At 43.9% G+C, this 22,686-nt stretch overlaps 1 protein-coding gene across 4 annotated transcripts in view; it reads right to left on the minus strand.

The window, feature by feature from the left end:
* TP63 (tumor protein p63) overlaps nt 1-22,686 on the minus strand; it is a 174,147-nt gene that overhangs the window by 103,529 nt on the left and 47,932 nt on the right. The gene's annotated exons all lie outside the window — the stretch shown is intronic.

Below are 22,686 nucleotides of genomic sequence, written 5' to 3' on the forward strand. Positions count from 1 at the left end.
AGATTGCAAAATGCAGATTCTGTGCTGTTTAAACAATTCACATGCCTTTTTCACATACAATTTCAAGTTACTAAGGTAAATAAGACCACACAATATAACTTAACATTACATAGCAATCAAAAGTTTCCACACAGCCCTTTAATATAGAGCTACGTCCCTATGTAAGAAGTGATGCAACAGACTTTCCCCGAAGTCTCAACTCCTGCAATTGAAGCTTAAGCCCAGCAAAGAAAGAATTAAAATTCTTTGGTTGCCGCTGAATCACTGGCTGCATTGGACTATTTCACTGTGCATTACGCTTTAATTATAACTAAGCTCTTGCCATCTGTTCTACTCCCTAATTATAGCTCCAACAAATATTTCACAACTCCTACCGTTAAAGAGCGCTAAGAGAGCTCAGTCTGTGGTGCGCAAGGTTGGCTTCATTAGGATCCTTGTGTAAAGTGCTCAGGAAAAGGAAAGCATGCACCGCACATGTGGCCAGCTGTTGTTATTAATCCCAGAGGGCTTTTGCTACGTCTGCTTTCATGGCAGGACTGCAGGCTTCACCCACTAGGGCACAGAGAGCCCCATCTGTGCTACCTGCTGGTGGCCTCCAGCCCAGGTGTTGTTGGGACCACGGGAGCTCTAGAGAAACAAGAACAACTCAGGTCACCTGCTCAAGGCTTATGCCTTGGATCTTGCTTAGTCACAGAGAACACCTCCACCAACCAGATGCCCTGTGCAGCACTGCTTGCTTACCACCAGCGTCAGCCCTGGGGCTGGCTACCCTTGTCCTCGGGCAGCAAATTGAGCAGCATGGTGGTTAGCCCAGGAAGAGAAAGCTGCTGCAGACCGCAGTCCCAGAAACGCCCTCCCAGCAGCTCTGTCTGATGTCCCAACATACAGCCAGGTGACTATACCACCTCCTCCCTGCCCCATCCATACAGCACTGCGAGCATGCTTAGAGCTATGGGGTGTGCAGACACCTACACACCACGCAGGCAACTGCCCAGTGTTTTAGAATTACTCACACCGCCACTGACCTAGGCAACTCCTTGACTAACAATAAATGGTCAGATGCCCAGCAAGTTCCAGAGCAATTATTCATCACAAAAAGATTTTATTCCACAGCAGCAGCCTGCCACTGCGTTCATACCCAGACACAGAGAGGAAGGTATCTGCTTTTCAGCTATGCCAGAGGGAGCTGGGCTGCTTTTGAATCTGGGGAGAACATGAAAAAAATGGACAGGAGAAGAACATGTTGGATTCATGGCAGCTAAAATTTGAATACATACCAGAGAAATGGAGCTTTGTAGAGAAAAGAGAGCTAAAAAACAGCAGAATAACCCAAAAGAGCACACGGTTTTCATGGTGGGATTTCACATAGCTGCATGCATTTTAAACTATCTTCTTCTTGGTGTCCCCAGTAAGTTTTCAGATGAAATCCAGTGGTTTCTCACCACAACCATATGCAAGGCCTTCTTTACGTTTCTGTCTGCTTAGGTATATGCCCAGACTTTCACTCTGAATGTAATGTTAAAATGAATTAAAAAATAAATAAACGCTCAGCCAACGCCATTCTGCTGTGCTTTGACGAAGACCCAAAACCACCACGTTTCTTGTGGTTTCCTTCTAAAATCATTATGACAGGGTTGAGTGGAATCACGAGGCAGGCTTGCTGAGTGGTTTGGTTCTGAGAACATAATAGAAGTCCAGAGTCAAAGCATTTATCTCTGGCATCAGGGCAAGGGATCACAGTGTGGATACACATAACCATGTGCTTGCACATCCTGGCCTCCAACTGATTATAAATCACATAAGGTGACAACATGCACACTGAGAATAGCTCTGTAGGAAACATCAGGGATGGAAAGAAGCAGTTCTCCACGATTTCCTTGAAGTTTGTTGCAGAACTAAAGCCAGAAAGTCCTGCTCCGTAATTCTAGCTCAACTTTAACCCACAAGCAAATCAGCAGCAAAATAATAGGAGTTGCTTTGACCTCAAGGAGAAGTAGATCAAAGCTTAGCATTTTCCAAAGATCTCCCAGAACTTTCCACAGCCATTCGCTGAGCTCCCTTTGACCTCAGAGAAGCCATAGTCTGACTTATCTGAGCAAATCTCCTGCAGACTGGTGGCTTCCCTTTTCTCACAGGTGAGTGCCTGGTTTAGGCTTTGATGTAACCCTCAGAGAGGTGACCAGAGCCGGCTCTTATAAGGATGGTCTGTGAATGAGGGTGCAAAACCCAACTATAAGCAGAATTGAAGCTCCACAGGCACAAAGCCAGGACACATAGCACATAAATTTGGGATGAAACTCTGTCCTTATTCAAGTCGCAGCAGAATTCTCACTGATTTAAGACTTTCGCTGCTGGGATAACCTCTTCATTTTAATTAATGGGCTATAGCTGTATCATTCCCCTGTTGCTACTTTCCCATTTCTCATGGCCTGGGGTGTACTCAGCAAGCAAGCAGCCTGGGGAAAAGGTATTCAGAAATCCCTCTTAGAGCAGGAGCTGACATTGTGAACAGCTTTTTTTGTGCTCAGAGAGTGGCACAGACGGTGAGCAAATGCCTGCTGGGGAGCCAGATGAGGGGATCTGCTTAAGGAGATGAAATCATTCACTGTGGCGTTTTTCAAGAGCTAAGTTAAAAGAAAACAATCTCTTAATTTGAATGACTTTTTTTCCCCTTACATGGAAGGATTAAAGACTGCTGACTTGCCACCGACGAGTAATTTCATTCAATATTATTTCTGTACCTGATCTGCCTTTTTCCACCCAGTCTGCATCCACCTGGAACCAGCCAGATCAATAAGTGCGGAGAGAGGAAGAAAGCAAAGCATTACGGTGAGAGACTGCAACCCAGATGGGAGCCGTGTGCTTTGAGTCAGCACATCAGATGTGTGTTTTTATTCACAGCTGTAGTACAAATTCTGAATCAAAAGCCAGGATTTTCCCCACCCACCACCACTCTATATTCCCTGAATGTCGCCAAGCAATAAATTCAACACATCATGCTGGGAGATTAAGTTATGCTCCCTGCATAGCAAGGACAGCTGCACTGCACTAAGGATACACTAACAATGTAGATTTTTATTGATTTTGGCTGATCTCAACGCTGTTGACCTCAAGACGTGTGATGCTAGCTGGAGATGAAGATTAACGGTGAGGAATCTGGATGGGATCGATTACTGGCTTCTACAGACATGCATTTGGCATATCTGTGGGATAAGTATGCTGAGCTGCTTTGCCCTGCTTTGAGCAGACACAGTGAGCTCTGCTCTGATCAGGACCAAAGCCCATGTAAGTTACATGAGCCTGGCTGAAAGTCCTGGCCAGCATACCCTTATACTCAGTAGTGCCGGCACTGGAATAGCCACAGCCACACAGCTCAGACCAGCACTGGCTTTCATCCAGCTGGAGCTCGCATCTGCCTACACACACTGCTTTGCCACCCTCTCCCTCAGGTGAGGTGTGACCCAGCCAGGCACTGTGCTGAGGACGTGCATCATCCTTCATAATACATCCAGCATCATCTCAGGTGAGACCATCAGTAAACTGCATGTGAACTACTTGCACATTTCAAGATGGTTAGGAAATGTGCAAACCAGGCTGGAGACAGTATTCAGTAGGTTCAGGCTGCCCTTGAATGCTGCAGCTGACCTAAAGCAATGATTTGCAGGTGAGTGGATAGCAGTAAAACAAGTCATCCCGCCTGCAGGGACAGAAAGCATCATAAATAAGCGAATCACAGTAACTTTCCAGAAAAGAAGAGAGAGGAATAAGTGGAGACCTGCTCGGAGATGAGTAACTGGATGGAGTCATCTGCCCTAACCGCAGTGCACCTGCTCTCTCAGGCTCTCTTGCTCCAGCCCTCAGCACCCTCACCTTGCCTTTCCTGTGCCACCACATCAAGGCAAGCATGAGGCACCTCGTTGTGCCCGAGGCAGCTCTAGAGTTCCCAGCAGTGCAGGAAAGGGGCAGAGCTGGGACACAGAACTGGGAAGGGTAAGAGAAAGGGCAAAGAGCCCTGGGGCTGCTGCTCCTGTTGCCACATGGAAAGGTGAGGAAGCATAGCTCCACCAAGATCTATGGGTCATATAATCCAGCAACAGCAATGGGACAAGCTCACCCCACTAGGAACACAACTAGTGCGGCCATCAGCATGGCTTTCCAGGGCTCCAGTCACAAAGATACAGGGAATGCATTTTGCCAGATCTACTTTGTAGCTGGCTAACAGGGAGCCCTAGAGGTGAGAACGTCAGGGTGGTTTTTAGTAGGAGTTTCTGGGGAAAATCAAAGGCGTTTGTACCATCTGAAAGGTGTAAAGAGATGTGTAAGAGTAGGGGAAAAAATGATAACTGTCAGTGAGTAGAAAAGCAGCCCTAGAGCAATTAAAAATAGGAAAGCCTGATTATAATAGACTGCATCTAGCAGACCCCAGCAAGGAGTCCCAGACCTAAGGCTGTAGGGTCTATCTGAAGATATTTTTCAGCACAGGTCTCTTCCAAAGCTGAAAATGTAGGTGTAGAAGCTGAAATTGGCAGAAATGGATCAGCAGCTCACCCTGTTTGTGCAGCTGATTTGAAGCATGTGCTACTCTGCAGTAGCCCTGTGAAGGGCCTCCTTTGCTGTCACCTTAGAAGGATGCTGAAATAGGAGGGGATCTCCAAAGTTATGGAGTATGGATGGGGACAAAAATCAGTGTACAGATATGGCAGACATTAGGCCAGCTTCTATCAGTTGTCCGTATAAGCTGTTCCTTTTCTTCTTTTCAATAAGGGTGGGTTGCATCAGGAGTTACATTACAATTCTCTTGGCTTGATGGGACAAGCTGAGATAGGGCAAGCAGTGCTGTGTTCGATATACAATGTGTACTGAAACTGAAATGTCTTAACCTGGTCATACAGCCGTGACCTTCATTTTCAATGAAGGAGCTTTTGCAGCAGAGAGCTCGGGCATATGGTCAATGACTCCTGTAAATGCCACAAGGTTTCCTTGCTGGCTCATACTATGGGTATATGTGGCTGCATTAAATGTCCAGCGAAGGAGCAAACAGAGCTCACAAAAGCATGCAAAGCAAGGGAGGAAAAAAATCATGGAGAAAGTTCTCTGTTTCACACTAACTCAGGTGCCAGGAACCATGAAGCTCTTTGTTCTTGATGAGTCCTTTTTATTCGTGAAGCTTGATACCTTCTAAGAAACCTAGGCTCAAACATGTGCTTTCTAATGGAAATGACCTGCTGGGTATTGAACCTTGTGGGTTAATTGCCGGTGCCAAGGAAGAACAATTCACACACTATTCTAGAAACATTAAAACTCAAAATATTAATCTATGGCTTGCAAATGAACGCCACTTCAATTACTGAGATGTTAACATATGTTTGCAAATGTCCGAATCCCCAGGGCTTCTATGGGTGTGGGGAACAAGCCAGCCAGGCTGTTCTGATCTGGTGCATCACAGCACCACTACAAATAAAACAGGAACAGACCAAATCTCCTCCTGCCAAATACAGGCAGCTGAGCACAGTGGTGCATCGTTTAGCTCCGGCAGAACAGAAGATGTGGATAAGCCACGTGAAATTTAGCTTGTCTACCTTGGGAAATCGACTGAAAGTGGCATTGTGAAACACCATCACCTGCCCTCCGCAGTGCCTCTTGCTTGGCTATTCCATCCCTGACCTGAAGCACCTTGAGCTCAGGGCACTTTGGAGACAGCTCATCATCTCTGTGTAACTCATCCTTGGTTTTGCAACCTCAAGAGTGCTTCTGCTCAGTGTGCTCTGGGAGACAAAGCCCTGGGTCCTAGGCAAATTCTGCTTTTCTAAAGCAAGATAATTATACCCAACATCAGCAGCAACAAAACAATTAATTCCTAATTTCAAAGTGCTCATACAAATAAGATGGAGATAAGAAGAAGAACAAATCCTTTGCAAACGCAGCAGAGAACAGTGCCCGTGTGTGCCTCACTTAATTATCTATTCAAAAGGAACAAAGCATCTTCCATACCGTGACTCCAAAAATTAATTAGGCTCAGATCCCATTAAATAATGATCCAGTTCAGCTCTAATTAAATTAGGCTGCCTCTGACAATCGGTTGCTGTCAGCTGCAGTCTAGTTTGTGACTGAGTGGCTCCTTTCCCTGTGTCTCTCCCAGGTGCAGGCAGTGGCAGCCCTGGCTCTGCAGGGTTCAATCCTGAACTTAACATAATTCCCACCTGCGCAGAGGTTTGGATGTGTTCAGGATGGAGGGATCTCATTATACCCTGCAGAGCTGGTGCCCCTGCAAGTCTCATCAGCCTACAGGTAAAACGTGACAATTCACATGCCACGGTTTCTGCTCTTCCTTCCAGCTCTGAATACAGGGACCAAGACTGGTCTATCGCAGGGACTGAAGAGCTGTCACAGTAGACCAAGCTCACCAGGTCCCTGCCTGGAGCACATCTCCAGGCTTCAACATCATCCAGCTTTGGATGATTAGCATTAACAAAGTTGTGTATGTTGCCTTGGTCTATCCTTCATTAGTCTGCCTACTTTAAAATTGGAATGAACTTGAATCCACAGCTTAGCTGTTTCTTTAAAAAATCCACTTCAATAAAATCATTTAAGAATCAATGGATGATCAAAGATGAAATTTGACCTTGTAAGCAGAGATCCAAGCACTTCCCCAAAATCACTGGAAAGTAAAAGGGTGGGCAACATCCACACTAAAGAGTGTTCCCCTGTAACACTTCACAAAACACAGAAGGAAGAGACATGGAGGCAGGGAGATTAGAACTGTTTATAGATCATCATCACCAAACCACAGATAAGCATTTCAGTGAGCGCGCATAATAATCTCTGTTAATGTAATGCCAGTAAAACAGGGCTGAATGGTAACCTTGTAAAACCAAGTCCAACTGTCCAGCAAAACGCTTCTTCACTATTCAGTCTAATCTGCAAATAAGCATGTGCCCATCTCCCTGGCACTCTGGCACCTTTATTTCTCCAAGCAATAATATTTGTTCAGTTAATGCCTGCTCCAGAAGAAGGGCAGATAGACCTGCTGCCTCCCCAGCCACTCATTTCCCAAACCCCCACCAGACCTCTGTGCTCAGATCTGTGGAAACTTGTAGTGTTCCAGCAAGTTAAAATTACCCTGAACTCCCTGAAATCTGAGAGCTCCCAAAGTGCCCCCATATTAAGGAGATTACACAAAAATGTGAAATGCTCGAGTCATTTGAAATTGCCATGTGATCAGCACAGGGTAAAGGGACATTACTGGACTGCTTAGAATGATTCTGTAAAGCCTTGTAGCTTGGGATTCAACCAGCTCTAGGAGATGTCCACACATCCCTTAAGAGGTATCAGACATGGAAGTGGGCAAAGTGCTGTGGCAGGGAGAGGCTCCTTGGCTCAGGTGAGGTGTGTGCAGCAAATGGTGTGCACTGATGGTGCAGCACTTCTGACTTGAAAAAGATCTTGTGGGAATCAGTGAATGAAAACCATCCTGTATAAGATTATCTGTTATATATACACAAAAGATGGTGTTTGATTGAAAAGGGGAGAATATTGGGAGCACAGCAGGAAAGGAAACAAAGCACTAAAATCAACTGCAAGGATGTAGCCATTTTCTCAAGCATAACAAAATGAAGAAAGTGTTTCTACTTACACCCCTGTAGCACACGAACAGAATCCTCCAGAAAGCTGGAAAAGTGCCTTTCTTCAGGAACTGCTTCACTGTGTTACAGCATCCAAAGGCTGAGTTCCCATCTCCCTTCACAAAGATTTCAGCAAAAGGTAGTGGCTTTCATAGAACTGTAGAATGACTTATGTTGGAGGGGACCTTATAGCCCACCCAGCCCCACTCCCAGCCGTGGGCTGGCTGCCTCCCACCCTCCAGCTCAGGCTGCCTAGGGCCCATCCAACCTGTCCCTGAGCACCTTGAGATGGGGCACCCACAGCTCTCTGGGCAGCAGTGCCAGGGCTTCACCACCTCTGATTAACGAAATTCTGCCTAACATCCAACCTAAATCTCCCCTCTGGCTTTGCAAGAGAGCTAGCCAACTTCCTACTACTGCTGGCCGAGGTTCAGAAAGAATCCTGATTTCCTACAAGTTCTGTGCTACTTGATGGCGAGGCAAAAAGGAAGTACTACAAGTGCCTTGTGCTCTTAAAGGGAAGATTGTAAATGTGCTTCAGCTTTTAATAGATAGGAGAATTGGTACATGAAAACATTCATGAAGTTGGGTGTAGAACTACCTATGGGGGAGACTATTTTATTAGGTGGCAGGGAGTCCATTCCTCGCCAGGGAATCCCTCTGCTGTGGATTTCTAGTGCACTGCAGCCCCAATAAGGCACACTGGGGAAAGAAAAAGATTTGAGGAAAAATAAACCAGCAACAACAAAAAACCCCACACTCATCACCACAGCCATAGGAAATCTGGCTTCACTGTCTTGGCCAATCACAGAAGCACTTGCCTGCAGTTAGAGCTGAAGAAATTGTGGTCTATCTCAGCAGGGAAGGAAAAGAGCCTGGGAATGCATTCATTTGATGAGTCTTTCTTTCCCACTGGCATGAGTGGGAAATGGTGCTGGTGGCTTTTCTGCAAAAGGAAGCAACACTGAGCTCACAGCCTGCAAAGGAAGAGCTGCCCAGAGCAGGTGGGTTAGCAGAGCTTCCCCAGCACACAGGTGTTGGCTTCAGCTGCAGTGCAGCACTGACTGCCAACACTTCCGAAGCGCTGCAGTGAAACTAACCAGCAGTGCTTTTGTAGGGAGGGACATCTGAATGGGAGCTGAACTCCAAGGAACAGATACACACTTGTACCTCTGCCCCAGAGATACCCCCCCACTGCCACTGAAAAGTCATCAGTGGGCTGCAGAGTTAGTTGCTCTGGAAATGTAAAGTTGGACGAGGTACAGCATGGGTGTGTTAGTTTGGATGCCAAGTATCTTTTCAACTCAGTATGGTTGGTTGCATTAAGGGAAGAGGAGGCAGGGAAGGAGGAGGCTGAATTCCTCAGCTGAAGCAGAAATACAGCTTCTCAAGCCACAAAATGAAGGAGTGCGCAATGAGCACAGCCTCAGTTGGGGGGGGAGGGTGAGGACAGAACTGCTCCTCATTGAAGATGCCTATTTAACTGGGGTGAGAGATGCACAGCAGACTGTGGGTTGGCCCATGAATCAGAAAAAGGCTGCCCTGTTGCCCTAGTAAACCAGCAGTGGAGAAGTTGTCCTGCCTCCTGTGCCCCAGGAGCAGTGATGGATCCAAAGCTTTTTCAAAGCAGTACCCAGAGCTCAAATTTATGCAGCGATGACAAGCTGGAAGAGAAGTATTCCACTTCTTACACTGCACATACGAGCATTTCAAGGGCTTTTGACTTCATCTAATCAAAAGCCATTTTCACCACAACAGTCAAAGCCTTTGTGTGAAATCAAGAGAGTTTCTATTCCAAATTTTCTCTGGGTAAACTACTACTTCTTATGTGCCAAGTTGAGTAAAAAGAGAGTAACAAGTTTTAACATTTTTCTCTGCTATTAGTCAGACAGGAGAGCTAAACCACTGAGGCTTAAGTTTTCCACAAATATTCAGTCTAATTAAAAAGAAAAAATGCATAGGAAATTTTACCAGGGTTGCTGGTAACAGGGACAGAGAATAGAAAAGCAAAGATAACTCGAGGCAAAACAGGGCCCTCTGCTCTCCTGCAATAAGTTATGTCTCTGCAGTGAATGAGTGCATTTTGCAGAAGTTCACCCTGAGATACTGGTGCCCAAAATTCAGAGACTTCCCACACCACAGGAACAAAAGCAAGGATCTCTCATGCTGCTTGTGAACATTTCTGCAAGGCTGTGCCTCACCCAGTTCTTAACAGGAAACTTCCCATTAACAAAAAAGAGAAGGATGATGAATGAATGCTTAGGCACTCCTCAAACACATTCATTTCTAATTGTTTTATGATACAAACCATGCTAAGTCACACAAATGTTTCAGGAAACTTATGCTATGCATTCAAAATGGACTAAAATGGTTCTGTGTCACAGTCCATCACCACACTGTAGCAGTAGATCACACCAGCTTCCCTGGTGATCAGGTGATCAGGAAACGATGCTCTTATCATACAGCACACACACTGCGAAAACCCAAGATCAGATCTGCAGCCTGTAGCTCTACATTTCACATAGCTTTTCCTGGGTATTGATAGAAATAGGAGGGAATAGTAAATCAGCCTTCTGTTCCACAGAGATGAATGCAAAGTCACATCTGATATGCTGTGACTAGCCCCCAAGAGCAACCCCACACAAAGAAGCTTGCAGGAATTTCCCACTGACCACCTGCTCTTGTAACTTCAGGGGGAAAACCCAGCGTCTCTGGGATGAAGGGTGCTCAGTTAAAAACAGCCCTTAACAATTACAGCTGCAGGTTATTTTTAATTGAATTCAGATGATGAATGTGAAATAGATGATTTCAAGTGAGATAAGCAGGGAGATTCTTGCTCTTGTCAAGAAGGTTCAGAGCACACCCTCTCCCCAGCTGGCCCAGAGAGTAACCTTTTAATCACTGAAAGAGAAACGATTTGTCCAAACTATCAAGGTTCTAGTCAAAATGAGCCAAGGGTGAGTCTGCAGGAGGTGAAGGTTCCCATCTCTGGACAGACTTAGAGGGTCCAAGAAGCCTTTTCTTCACGAAGTGGCTGCAGGGCTGCTGCACAGCCCTCCTTCCCACACAACACTGGGCTGTCCTCAGCTCTGGAGGAGAGTGAGGAGGGATGCTCTCACATTTACAACCATGCTGGCTGCAGTCTCCCAACACAACCTCAGAAGGGTTCTGAAACTGTGCAATAGATCCTTACCGGAAAAAAAGGGTCAAGGTTTCCGTTGTCCCATTCTTTGCCTTGTCCATCTACGTTAAGTTCTTTTACGTGCAAGAGATGCAGTGAATCACCAAGGCAGCCAGAGTTTTTGATAACCATGGAATCATAAAGGTTTGAAAAACATCACTAAGTTCATCTATATATTCATCAATAATGTGTGCGTATCAATACCTGAACTTTGACTTTGACCCTCCAGTGCTGCTTTTCACTTATTACTGCATTCCAATGAGTAATTGGACGACAAAAAGATGCTATGTGCGCACAATGGATGCCCCCCTGGCACTGACAGACAATGTGAGTAGGCTTGACAAGTTTAGGATATTTTCCACAGAAGCTGACAAAAACATTCATTAGATGAAAGCCACTTTATGCCAAGCTAAATGCCAGCAGACATGAATGTGTGCACAGACTACTAAGGTGGACATCTTCCCATATCCTGACATCTTCTATATAGATTCTGACCTCATTTTATCTATATACACAGTAAAACTGCAAGAACAAGTACATAAATAAAAATCTATTCTATTGTTACAAGGAGATACAAGTAAATTAACTCCAGCAGAACTTAATCAACACTCATTTCTAACGTAATGAAGAACAATCATGCAGCTCCTCCAACCCTAGGGCAGACCTCAGTGGGACATTATTTCCTTTAGAAAAAAAATGAACTGTAAATCTCATCCGTGCAAAAGAAGGGGATTAGCAAAGCTGGGAAACAAAATAAAACAAAAAAAAAAAACAACACACTCGTGCTTAAAGTGTTTTTACAGGATAACTGCAGAACTGCAGAACAAATAAAAAGCCAAACAAACTAGAGATAGATAAATACAGACAGCCTATGCTACATTCTCATGACCACCTCAACAGCATTTTAAGGTAAAGGAAAATGGAGAAGATGGATTTCTACTAAGCCACTTCCTGGTATTTCAAAGGTGTGTAAATGAGTGTAGAAGCACTTCTGAGCAGGCACAGGTCTTGCATAGACTGTACACATTCAGACTCAATATCTGTTTGCTTGGAGCAAGACATAGCTCAGCACAAGATGGATCCAAACTATTTCCTAAAGGCACTCCACAGCTACCACATAACAAAAGAATTTCAGTTATGACCTAGATAGGTGGGATCTGGGCTGGCAAGTCCCCTGCAAGCACCTTGACAAATCTACACAAAGCCTGCCCCTGCTGCTCTCACTGCATTAGATACGAGTTAGAGAGACAAGTTTAATAACATCATACTAGGAAAAGGAAAGGAAATCCAGCAGCTACCCACCACAAATTAAATGGTGGGTAAATTTCAGGAAATTGCTGCCCAAAGAACCAGATGAAGAGACCCTGAAATAGTGCATCCCATAGAGCATCCCCCACCAGCCCAGCTTATCTGCTGGGCAGCTGGAGGCCCTGCCCAAAGGGAACGTTTCAGTGCTCTGCCCTGGCTTTGCTCTGGGCTCCAGGCAGCTTGCGCTGTTAGCTTCCCAGAAGTAGCAGGCACCACACTTCTACCTGGAATGTAAGCTGATGTGTTAACTGGCTATTGAAATTAGTAATCCTCAGTTGAGTCAACAGCCAGGCAGTTGCTTATATTACCTTACATGGAAAAAATATTGACACTTTTACACTGTAAACAGATTTGGAAGTAGGCAAATATAGACAGAGATAGCGTATTCAGATAACCTGCCAACCCCTGTCATTTGCAAGCAAAAATATAAACAGAAAGTCCTATGCTTAACAAAGATGTGCAACAGGGTATCAGCTGCATGAAGAACCCTAAAAACATCTTCTGAGATGAGTTTAAGGGCAGAGGAGTATTGCTGTGTTATCTGATTTCCAGCCCAGAAGAGCTGCTGACGTTACTAGCTTGAGCAGTTGGAAAGTGATACCCTTGCTCCCCTTAATAGAGGCAACAGGAGTCTACAGACTCAGCTGCAGTTTCTGGATAACCCAAGCCTAGATTTTGAACTACCTTAAACCAAAATCCCTACTGCCCATATTGATGTCATCCTGTTGTTGACTGGAAAAATGGACACAGATATCCCCAGTCTAAAGGCCACCTCATATTACAGGGATGTAGTACATATCCTTGCTCTTCACCCCTTAGTTTCTTTTTAATACAAAAGAGATAAATATCAGAAGACGTTATGCCAGAAAATATACTGGATTATTCTGCCTCAAACTTTTTCTTTCTTCTAAGCCTTCTTTCATTGCTCTTGTAGCTTTTCTTCCATATATAACATAGACATCCTTCAGCTACTTCTCCAGTGGGACTTCTCCTTGAGCACAGCTCTTTATACAGGTGGGTCAACATATGCTCCCCATGCCATGGAACACATCTCAGGAGGTCAGCTCCTTCCAAAAAGGTCACGCATCCTTTTACAAAGTCAGGCTAATTATTTTTCTTCCCTAGAGCAGCTGGCACAAGGGCTGGGTGAGTGCCTGGTTACCCTTTCAACATAGAGTTGTGGCTAATACAACTAGAAATGTTAGAGATAACTTACTCTGCAAAGATCAGTTGTCTACACAGCTATAATTACCAAGATTGCCTTAAGGTTAAAAATCAACCACTCCACCTCTCTCCATGCAGGCCCCCACTCTAATTTTTCTAAGTCAACTCAGAGGAAGACCATTAAATTGCTTTCCTCGTGAAAACCACAAAGACTCTCCAGAAATGACAAGTGGCTGCTTAGGCTAACCACATGCATCTCCACAGCCCCTACTTCCTAATGCACTCTGAACAAAGCCAAAGGGATGCATTGGTTTGTGGCGCTGTGAGGAATAATGCTCCGGTGGAGGCCTGAAGCCCACACCAGTCCAAGATTAGCATGCATGGAATAAATACTGGCTGATGTTTAAACAATTAACCTCAAGGGAAGGTAGAGGTGCAGACATGCAAGAGAAAGATTTTAAGATATCAGCCATATTTTTCACATCATCTATGAAAGTTCAGTTCTGAGGACAGGCATGTGCCACATTTGGGTTTGTGAGGTGGAAGAAGATACTGTTCAGGCTGAGCCCATCAAGAAGTGGGCAGAGGTTCAATGCGAGCTGCAATTTCTTCTACCTGAACCAGTTTGCCCAGCCCTGGAGATGCTACTCAATATATTAGGTTTGCTGAGGTTCCCACCTGACATCTTTCAAGGAGGGCAGAAGGGCTCAGGGAACTTCAGCTCCACCTTGGCTTATAAACTTGCCAAACATGTTTCTTGGCAAGGTAGCAGAGTCATTTCCCCAAAGGCATGGCGGTTTTCTTCATCTTTTACCAGGTTCTAGCTCTGTGGTGCTAACAGTTGTCACTGGGAGACAATCCTAAACCAAGAAGGCAAAGCAAAAAAAAAAAAAAAAAAAGCTAAGACCACAACTGTGCACAAAAAGGACACTTTGTTGAGCAGACAAAAGCCAAGATGGACGAAAAAAAAAAATGACTCACTTCTTTTCATAAGTTTTTCTCTTGTTCCAAAGCAGAAACAAATGGTAGAATAAGTCATTTCCATTGTGTTTAACTGCTCTCTGTGGTTTTTACCAGTAGCCACAATTGTCTGTGTTGACTTAAGTATTATTTATAAGGTACAAGGAACGAGTTGTGGAAAAGTCAGTCAGGGATTTAACAAAATGTAAGAGAAGACCTTGGAAGCTTTCTTGCTCTTCACCATGCCTGGCACTTATCACTACCAGCCTTTCCTGTCTCTGGTAGGAGAGTTTTGTTGTTTCTTCCTTTTCCATATGCAGACTAGGAGAACCTCTACAGAAAAATGGCACACTCTTTCAGCAACAGCAACAACAACAACAACAACAACAAAACAACAAAAAGAAAGTGCAGGAACTTTATTCTGCAGGATAGAATCAATCAACCTGATTGATACCCTAGGAGATCTGCAGCCATCCAAGCTTGATTGAGACTAAATTTTCCCAAAACATTGAGACACAGAGATGCCTGAGAAGGCCATGCACATGGCAGCCTAGGATTACCACTATTGATGAGGGCAGCACAGATACTTCTGTGCTGATGGTGCACAAATCAGCTTGGCTCCAGAAACCATGAGGCCACATTTCCAGGCACTGTGGTGCACACCCAGTCACTTTGTTTCTGGACAGGAGTAACATGCTGAAATGGCACTTTTCTTGCCTATAGTTATCTTGCCTGGCTCACATTTCCAGTTGACAGATCCCTATTTTATGCCCTGCAATGGCAACACCACCTGGTTCCTCCCATGGCAAAACCACCTGGTTCTACTCTTCTCTCTCTTTCTTTTGCCTCTCTTAGCTCAAACATAACTGAAGATAAATTTTAAGCCAACCAAAAATTTTCATTTTAAACCTACTTTCAGAATTGTTTAGAAATACTGAATACCACAGGAAGGAAATGTTTTATTTCAATCAAATATATTACAGAAGTTTCATCATTTCCAGATCAATGCATTGTGCTCGTAATTAAAAACAAAAACAAAAACAAAAAACAAACAAACAGAAGTCCCAAAAAACCCCTCTTAGTTTATTGAGTGTCTTGGCAGTTTATCCCTCTTAGAATGAATCTAAACATATCTTAGAGTTACCCAAGTGATATAAATGCTCTTTCCTCTCCAATACAACTTTGTTAGCCATGTGAATGTATTGGCTGCATATCAGGACCTGGAACTGACTATTTACGGGAAATCTGGGCATGGAAACACTTTTCTTAAAAGGTGTTTTCCAGTAGAAACGGCAGTGAGGCAACTTGGGTTGATAATGGAGGAATTTGGCCAATGCCTTATAAAGGAGGTATGAACCTGACCATTGTAATAGGCTTTAGGAAATTGTGGCAACATTTTCTGGCTTGATTATTATAAGATGTCTCACCTGCTTCCCTTGCCTCACTTCTGGACATATCAATTTTTGCCTAAAATCAGCACACCATGATTCACATGCCTCCCACCTCAATCCACCCTCTCTTTCTTGGAAAGTCATCGTCATTCACTCTGCAGATGTATTTCTCTCAAGTGAACTTAAAGGAACTATAACCTGTTATCTGAGTTGTTTGGGCATAAACTGGTCTATTAGTGAGGCAATTTTACTGCAGAATGCATCAGGACAGTGAAACAAAGCTTTCCCGCAGCAGGGCCATGCAGTCCTTGTGCCTTCTGCTCACGTAAGTTTGTCTTACACAAACCACAACAACTCCACCAGCACACAAGCCAAACCAAAACAGAACACAAACTGTGGCAAAAAAATTTGAACTACACAGCTTTATCTGCTGGTTTTGGACATCTTAAGGCTAAGGGCAATGCAAACTTGAATTAACCCAGCGCAATCCTTTCCCCATAAAAGAAAAATAGCTAATTTAATCTGATGTCAGGTAAATCAAAGAAAAGGAGGTCCAGTTCCAAAACCAAGGAAATCTGGCAGGCTACACACAGCAGCTTCATTTTCTTTGCATCTTCTTGTGCTCATGCTGACCGTCTCCTAAGTTTTCTTGGCAAGACTTCTTGCAGGTCAATTTTAAGTAGGTCCTTTACTAACCTCTCTAAAGCAAGATATCCTGCCCCAAGCTATCAGCCTCTTATTTGTACTAGTTCCTCAGGAGAGTGCAGTGAACTGCCATCATACTCCCTGGCTCCCTGAAGACAACCCTTGATAATGTAAATCTCAGATTCTTTGAATGTGCATATGAAAACTTCACAGGCACAGCCATTCTTAAGCCATGATTAATAATCAAAATAATAAAATGTAAAAAAGAAAAGTTAATTACACCCATGCTGGTAACTAAAGCGAATAGATCTCTTGCACACAAAACAAATCCCTGTACATTGACTTCCTCTGAGTCACGCCCCAATACACCCAAGCCTCGCCTCACAAAGGTATTTCTCATGTCATCGTAGCCTAAAGCAAACACCTACACTCTCTTAGAGCGTGCAGAAGAGAAAACCCAACCTTGCACCATGGAGATCAAAGGTGCAAATGCCACCATCTTCCCCAGGATGTCCTGCAATTAGCTGGCGATAACACAGAGATGATGCCTTGGCCTGAGGTCATTTTTCTCAAGGGAAAGGGCATATGATGGCTTCTGCTGCAGTAATAGGCTCCAGACAGTGTGCCAGCTGCAGGGGAGGAGCCAGAACCCCTGGCCTCATTCAGCCTGACCCCTCTGAAGGCCACAGATCAGATGGAATGAAATGGGACTCTTGCACAACCAGCCTAATTTCACAGTGGGGCTTGTAGAGATGCTTGGACAATGAGAGAAATGGCAATGATACAAGAACAAACAAACAAACAAACAAGAAAAAAAAAAAGAGGAAGGCTGGAACACTGGAAATGCTTTCAAGAAAACAGCCTTTTTGCTCATCTCTGGTCTGTTTTGTTGACTTTGTGTCTGTAAGCATATCCCCATCTTATAACTCCAGCTGTGGTGCCACAAAACACCCCGGGCGAACACCTCTTTTCAACACCCATGGGCAGGGTGTTTCATAGATGAACTCTTTTTGTGCAGTGGCCATCCACAAACCTTGCACAAGCTCTAGCCCCTGAAGAACAGCGTTTTCCACCAGACCTACAAAATGTAATAAGGATTCAGTCTCTTGGCTTTAAGAAGGGCGGGTCATGTTACGGTCATGTACTGCCCTTAGCTTGTTCCAAACCAGCCTCATGTGAAAGCCTCAGTAAATCTCGGTCTCCACACAATGACCTCAGGTGCCTCTGGGCTGCAGCTGCTTCTCCTCACTGCAGTGTCATGCAGCCTCAGCTCCTTGGATGGCCTGCTGCCTGCTGTGGTTGGCCTGTCAATGCTGCAGCATAGCCGGAGACCGGTTCCCAAAGCTGACAGTGGGAGCCATGGTCTGGCCCATTACCATTATGTAGTTATCACCCAACATGCTGCACTTGCCCTATGCAAGCCCTCACTTTTGTCCTGTCTTCCAAATGCCTACTGGTAACAGGGCACAGGACTACATTCTCCTTGGGACCACCAGGCTTGTTGAGGATGGCTTTGGTGGGTCACTAGCAAATACTCTCCATCCCCTTTGAGTCACTGCAAAGCTCTCAGCCACAGCTGGAGTTGACTTCTCAGTCTAGAGATACATAATCCAGTAACTCAGTGCTCTGGGTTGGATGGTGCTTGTCCTGCCTATTCTCCATCACTATTTACTTAGAGTTAGATTTGTACTTGCAACATTCAAGCTTGATGCAACAGAATTCATGCCTGCAGGGTGACTAGTGTAACCAAGACCAGAACCAGGGACATTAGATATAGAAAAGGCACTGAATGATCACTCTTCATGGTCAATATATCATCTGCCAGGCTTTCCAGCCTCAACAATTAGGAGGAAAAGTTAAAAATGTAATCAACAAAGTGAGTGAAGCAAAAGTGCCTTGTCACACACAGCTGTGTATGGCAAGAAACCGTCCTGTATTTCTGTGGCTGGATCCACTGAAGTGGATTTTTAGCCATAGTGCTCCCGAGACAGATAAGGAGTTGTGAAGACCCTCACCTTCTTCTCAGCTCACACAGACTTGGTCTGCATCTCTAGATTTACAACTGCTGAAAATCCCAGAGGGAGCAATTAGACCCATGTCAGTAACTGTTTTTGTACCTGTCCATGCCAGCAGTGTCCCTACCTTTCCTAATAGTATGGAAAAGGAACATCATTAGCAGCATGCAGCACACTGATGTGTTTCAAAATCTTGACTGGAATACCAACACCCAACAAAGTAAACAGAGCAAAGCACTCTGCAATGAATATCTGCCCCATCTACAAATAAGGGCTTTCCTGATTTCAGTATTAGTAACCTGCAGTGAAGAATTCTACCCACGGAGCTTCCAGGTCTGTGCCAGACAGACATACATCAGGATGTGTGCAACCAAGCACACAGAGACCCATGGAAAGATGATAGTGATGGCACAGTTGGATAGTCCCGAAATACCAGTTTCCCCATAAATACGCAAATCAATTAAAGGTTACGAAATGTAGTAATTTTCTATGGGTGTAGCTACATGCTTCAGAATTTAATGAGCAAGTAAATGAAGTTGGGAGAGGGAAAGCAAAAACACATTTTGAAGCTTCTATTGTTCTGTTCCTCAAAACCTACAAAACTTCACAAGGCTTAAGTCACAACTGGTGACTCTTATAGGACCTTCAAGTTAGTGTCATCTTGCAGTCACTTCTGCCCACCATCCCTCTAAATTAGATGACCCCTAGCAGGAGAATTGCCTGTCAGGCACAGAAAGCCTGGCAGTAGATGGTGTATAGTCCAACCAATTTTACAGTGAGATTGAGACACAGAGAAGAGAAATAGGCAAGAAAATATACCACAAAACAGAGCCTTGCAGAAAATGTTTAGGACTGAAGGTGGAACTCTCTAACTAATATTGCTTCCATTTTCTTTCCTTCAATAAATGTTTTAACAGCTTTCTTTTCCCAAAGCCAGATAAGGCACTTTAAGCTTCTAGAAAGGTTTCACATCACCTGCTAGAGGATGTTCCCTATCTCTTATGCAGAGGACAGGCATCTGTGGGTGCTCCACTCTTTAAAAGAGTGAGACCATTTCCCAGATGAACTTCGGGTTAACTCTTCACGTTGCTCCAGCTTTGCCACTTGGCTTACTACTTGATCTCTCCAGTATCCTACCTTTAAAACAAAACATTTTTTGGTGCTTTAAGGCAAGCATTCACCTACATGTATGAATCTTTCAGTTCTTTTACCTCGTTCACTTTACACAGTGAAAATTTCTGCTAATCCAGAGTCATGACTGAGAACTTCGCCCTCATTTCATTCTCTGCTTGACTTCTTATTGTGGTCATCTTTTGCAGCAACCCATTTCTTAAGTAGAGGTGATATAGTGAGTCATTTTGCTGGCTTCTCAAAGCTGGGGGAACAATGAAGACTAGTCCATGCACAGACAATAATAGGTTTTGAATCATTCTACAGCAATTTCTTGGCATTGCACTTGGGAGATGAGATACACCTCCAGATTTCTCCATTCCTCAAAATAGAAGATACTGCTGCTGGGGGACATTTTGTAAATTAAAAAGTGGGATTAGAGTCGCTTTGCCAGTACAGCTGTTCCAGCTGTTCATAGAATTTCATTATTTCATTTGTCGGTGCTCAATCCCACAGTTGGTTACATTTTGCTGCTTTCAAACCCACTGCTGGGACCAGATTTGTCATGCTACATGCTCTGGTCCTAAATGCTCCAGCCAAGTTCAGATGTTCCTCCAAGTCCCAGACTGAGAAACTGATGCTTGTAGACCTGCCCTGAGCTCTAGCATTCCTTCCAGGAGAGGGCAGCAGCTTTCACTCAACATGATCCAGAACTGCTGAAACCACTGTTTTCTGGTCACCAGCAATTTTTATAGTCAAAATAAGAGATTTCCGCCTTGCTGGGATGCAGAAAATTAGACTGCTTTCATTGAACAGAAGAAGTGGAAAGCAAACACATTGCTTCTGATTGAAATGTTTTGGTTAACCAACTAGAGATTGCTTAAAAGAATCCAGAAGTTCAAACGGTAAAGCATAAACTTAAATGAGAAGAAAATTCTTAGATAAAATGTTCTTCTAGTCTACTCTACCCCATCTCAACCTTAATCCCCTTGTTTAAATCCACTCCAAGTTCACTAATTTTACAGAATTAAAAACAAACAAACAAAAGAATTCAATATTTAGGAACCAAATAATCTTTTTTTTTTTTTTTTTTTTTTTTTTTTTTTTTTTTTGCCTTCTAGGAAATGGCAAATATTTTTCCTGGCCCCTCAAACATGGACAAGATTTGACTGCCAGCACTAGTATACCTGAACAAGGTGTTTAGTTAACATGTATGTATCAGTAGAATCAACATGACACCATTTCCTTTCAGTTAAAGAAGGGAGATCATGAATGTAACTGTTAACATAAGACCACTCAAAACCAACACTGTGCTTCCCCAAACCACATCTCAGCTTTCCATATACACTGAACTCCTCCTGGGCTCAGTTCACTGACATCCCACTCTCTATGCAACACGGCATGGGGAATTCATATTACTTCTAATAAGAACCAGTCCACAACCTTATTTAAAATTTGCATTACACAGAAACCTTTAAAAAGAAGGTGTCGTTAGGCCAGAGGAGCTGGCTTTGCAACATGCTTCTAAGGTAATAATATCTTTCACGTTCTGTAACTTCTGAAATATAGGTATGACATAAACCCCACAGGGGCTCATATCACCAAGATACTGTTAACTTGAGCCCTGCAGCCCATCTCATTGGGTACAGGGGTAAAATGCTGCAACCAATCATCCTTCCAGAGCGAGGAAAGATGCTAGGATACTTTGCCCTGGAGGTATGTCCTGCCTTCAGGGGTAACCCTAGAAAGACTATCTTTTCAGTTTGGTCATTACATAATTTACAAAAATATCCCAGGCAGTGATCCCAGCACAAAGGGCACATGAGAGCATAGGTGGAGGTCTGCCTCGTTTTGAGAGGATGCTACGTTAAAACCAGTGGGGAGGGCACCAAGAGCAACATGTCAACTTCTGGCTTTCTGGAGAGGTGGCCTGGTGTTTGGAGAACATTTGTAATTGCTCTGCCCCCTGCTTTGAGATAGGCTTCTTTTCAAACCAGAAGCATGTAAGATTGGACTTACTATTTTTCTGCTAGAATGAAGTTTTGAGGAAAAATACCTTCAGGAGGGTTTTTTCAGCTATTGTGATGATACAATCACACAAGCATGCCAGGAAGTTAGATGGTCTTCTTCCCGTATTTCTCCCACACTGGTCAGGACATGATGCTCAGGTACATGATAACATTGCTATTGTGAAATGAGCTATTGCGCATCACCCGACATGGAGCAAGAGATCATATCCTGGTCCTAGTCAAATGCAGCTTGGCTCTCCTTTCTCGCATGCTAAAGGTAATTTACTACATGGAAGATTTCCATGTACATGCTGTTATGATACAGCAATGACTATTATTACAATTCTGTAATGTGAATAGTGCCTATTATCTTTCTGCACACACACACAAAAAGGCAGGCTTGACCTCACCAAGTCCATAAGAACACACTTGCTAACTCAAGCTGCTCAGCTGACATCAATATAACTGCTTCCATGGCCATGTGCAGTTTCCACGTGTCAAGGACATGAACGTGAAGAGTGCTTGTATCACATTTCACTGGACCAGGTAAGATTTTTGAGAAATGCCATCCCCAAATCAACCCACTGTAAAGCACAAGTCTGCCTGTGTAGTTTGTAAATAACTTCTGCATCTGGAGGTAGGACAGTTTGTTCTTAGATTGTCTTCTATTTATATTAGATAAAGAGGTGAACCGGTTAAAAAACAGTTCTTGTTTTCCTAGGTAATTGCATTTAACACAGTAAACAGGAAATCAATCTCTTCAATGAAAACACTAAGATTGTGTGCCTTGTAAAACAGGATGGATTTAGACAAGGAAATGGGAAAAACAGAGCTTGAAAGGAGCAAGGATCACTTTTACAACTTGCTGAAGGAGGGATCCCAAAAGTCCCGAAAGAAACAAACCAGAAAGCTTTTGAAAACTCCTCGCATATTGAGAAGCTTTTACAGTCAGACAACTTTGTACTTCTGCAACTCAGTCATAGGCTTGCATACCTAATACCTGAAACTTAGCACAAGGAGCCAGGCTTGTGGGTTATCATCAGTCTCAGCTGAGACAACTTTCCATAATGTTGACAGAAATGCAATTGGTAAATGCATAGATAAGACAACCTGGAAAATCCCATGCAGAAAGTAGGACAAAAGATTGAGCTGCTATTCCCCAGAGGCATTAAACTCGGGAACTCTAAGCTTTTAGTTTGTGAAATACTTCAGCTACAGAGAACAGTACGAACAAAACAGTATCTCAGAATCGGGCAGTTTTCCAAACTCCATCTCCCTTCT

The sequence above is a fragment of the Meleagris gallopavo genome, chromosome 11 (assembly GCF_905368555.1).
Source record: "Meleagris gallopavo chromosome 11, MGAL_WU_HG_1.1, whole genome shotgun sequence".
NCBI classification, from domain to species: domain Eukaryota; kingdom Metazoa; phylum Chordata; class Aves; order Galliformes; family Phasianidae; genus Meleagris; species Meleagris gallopavo.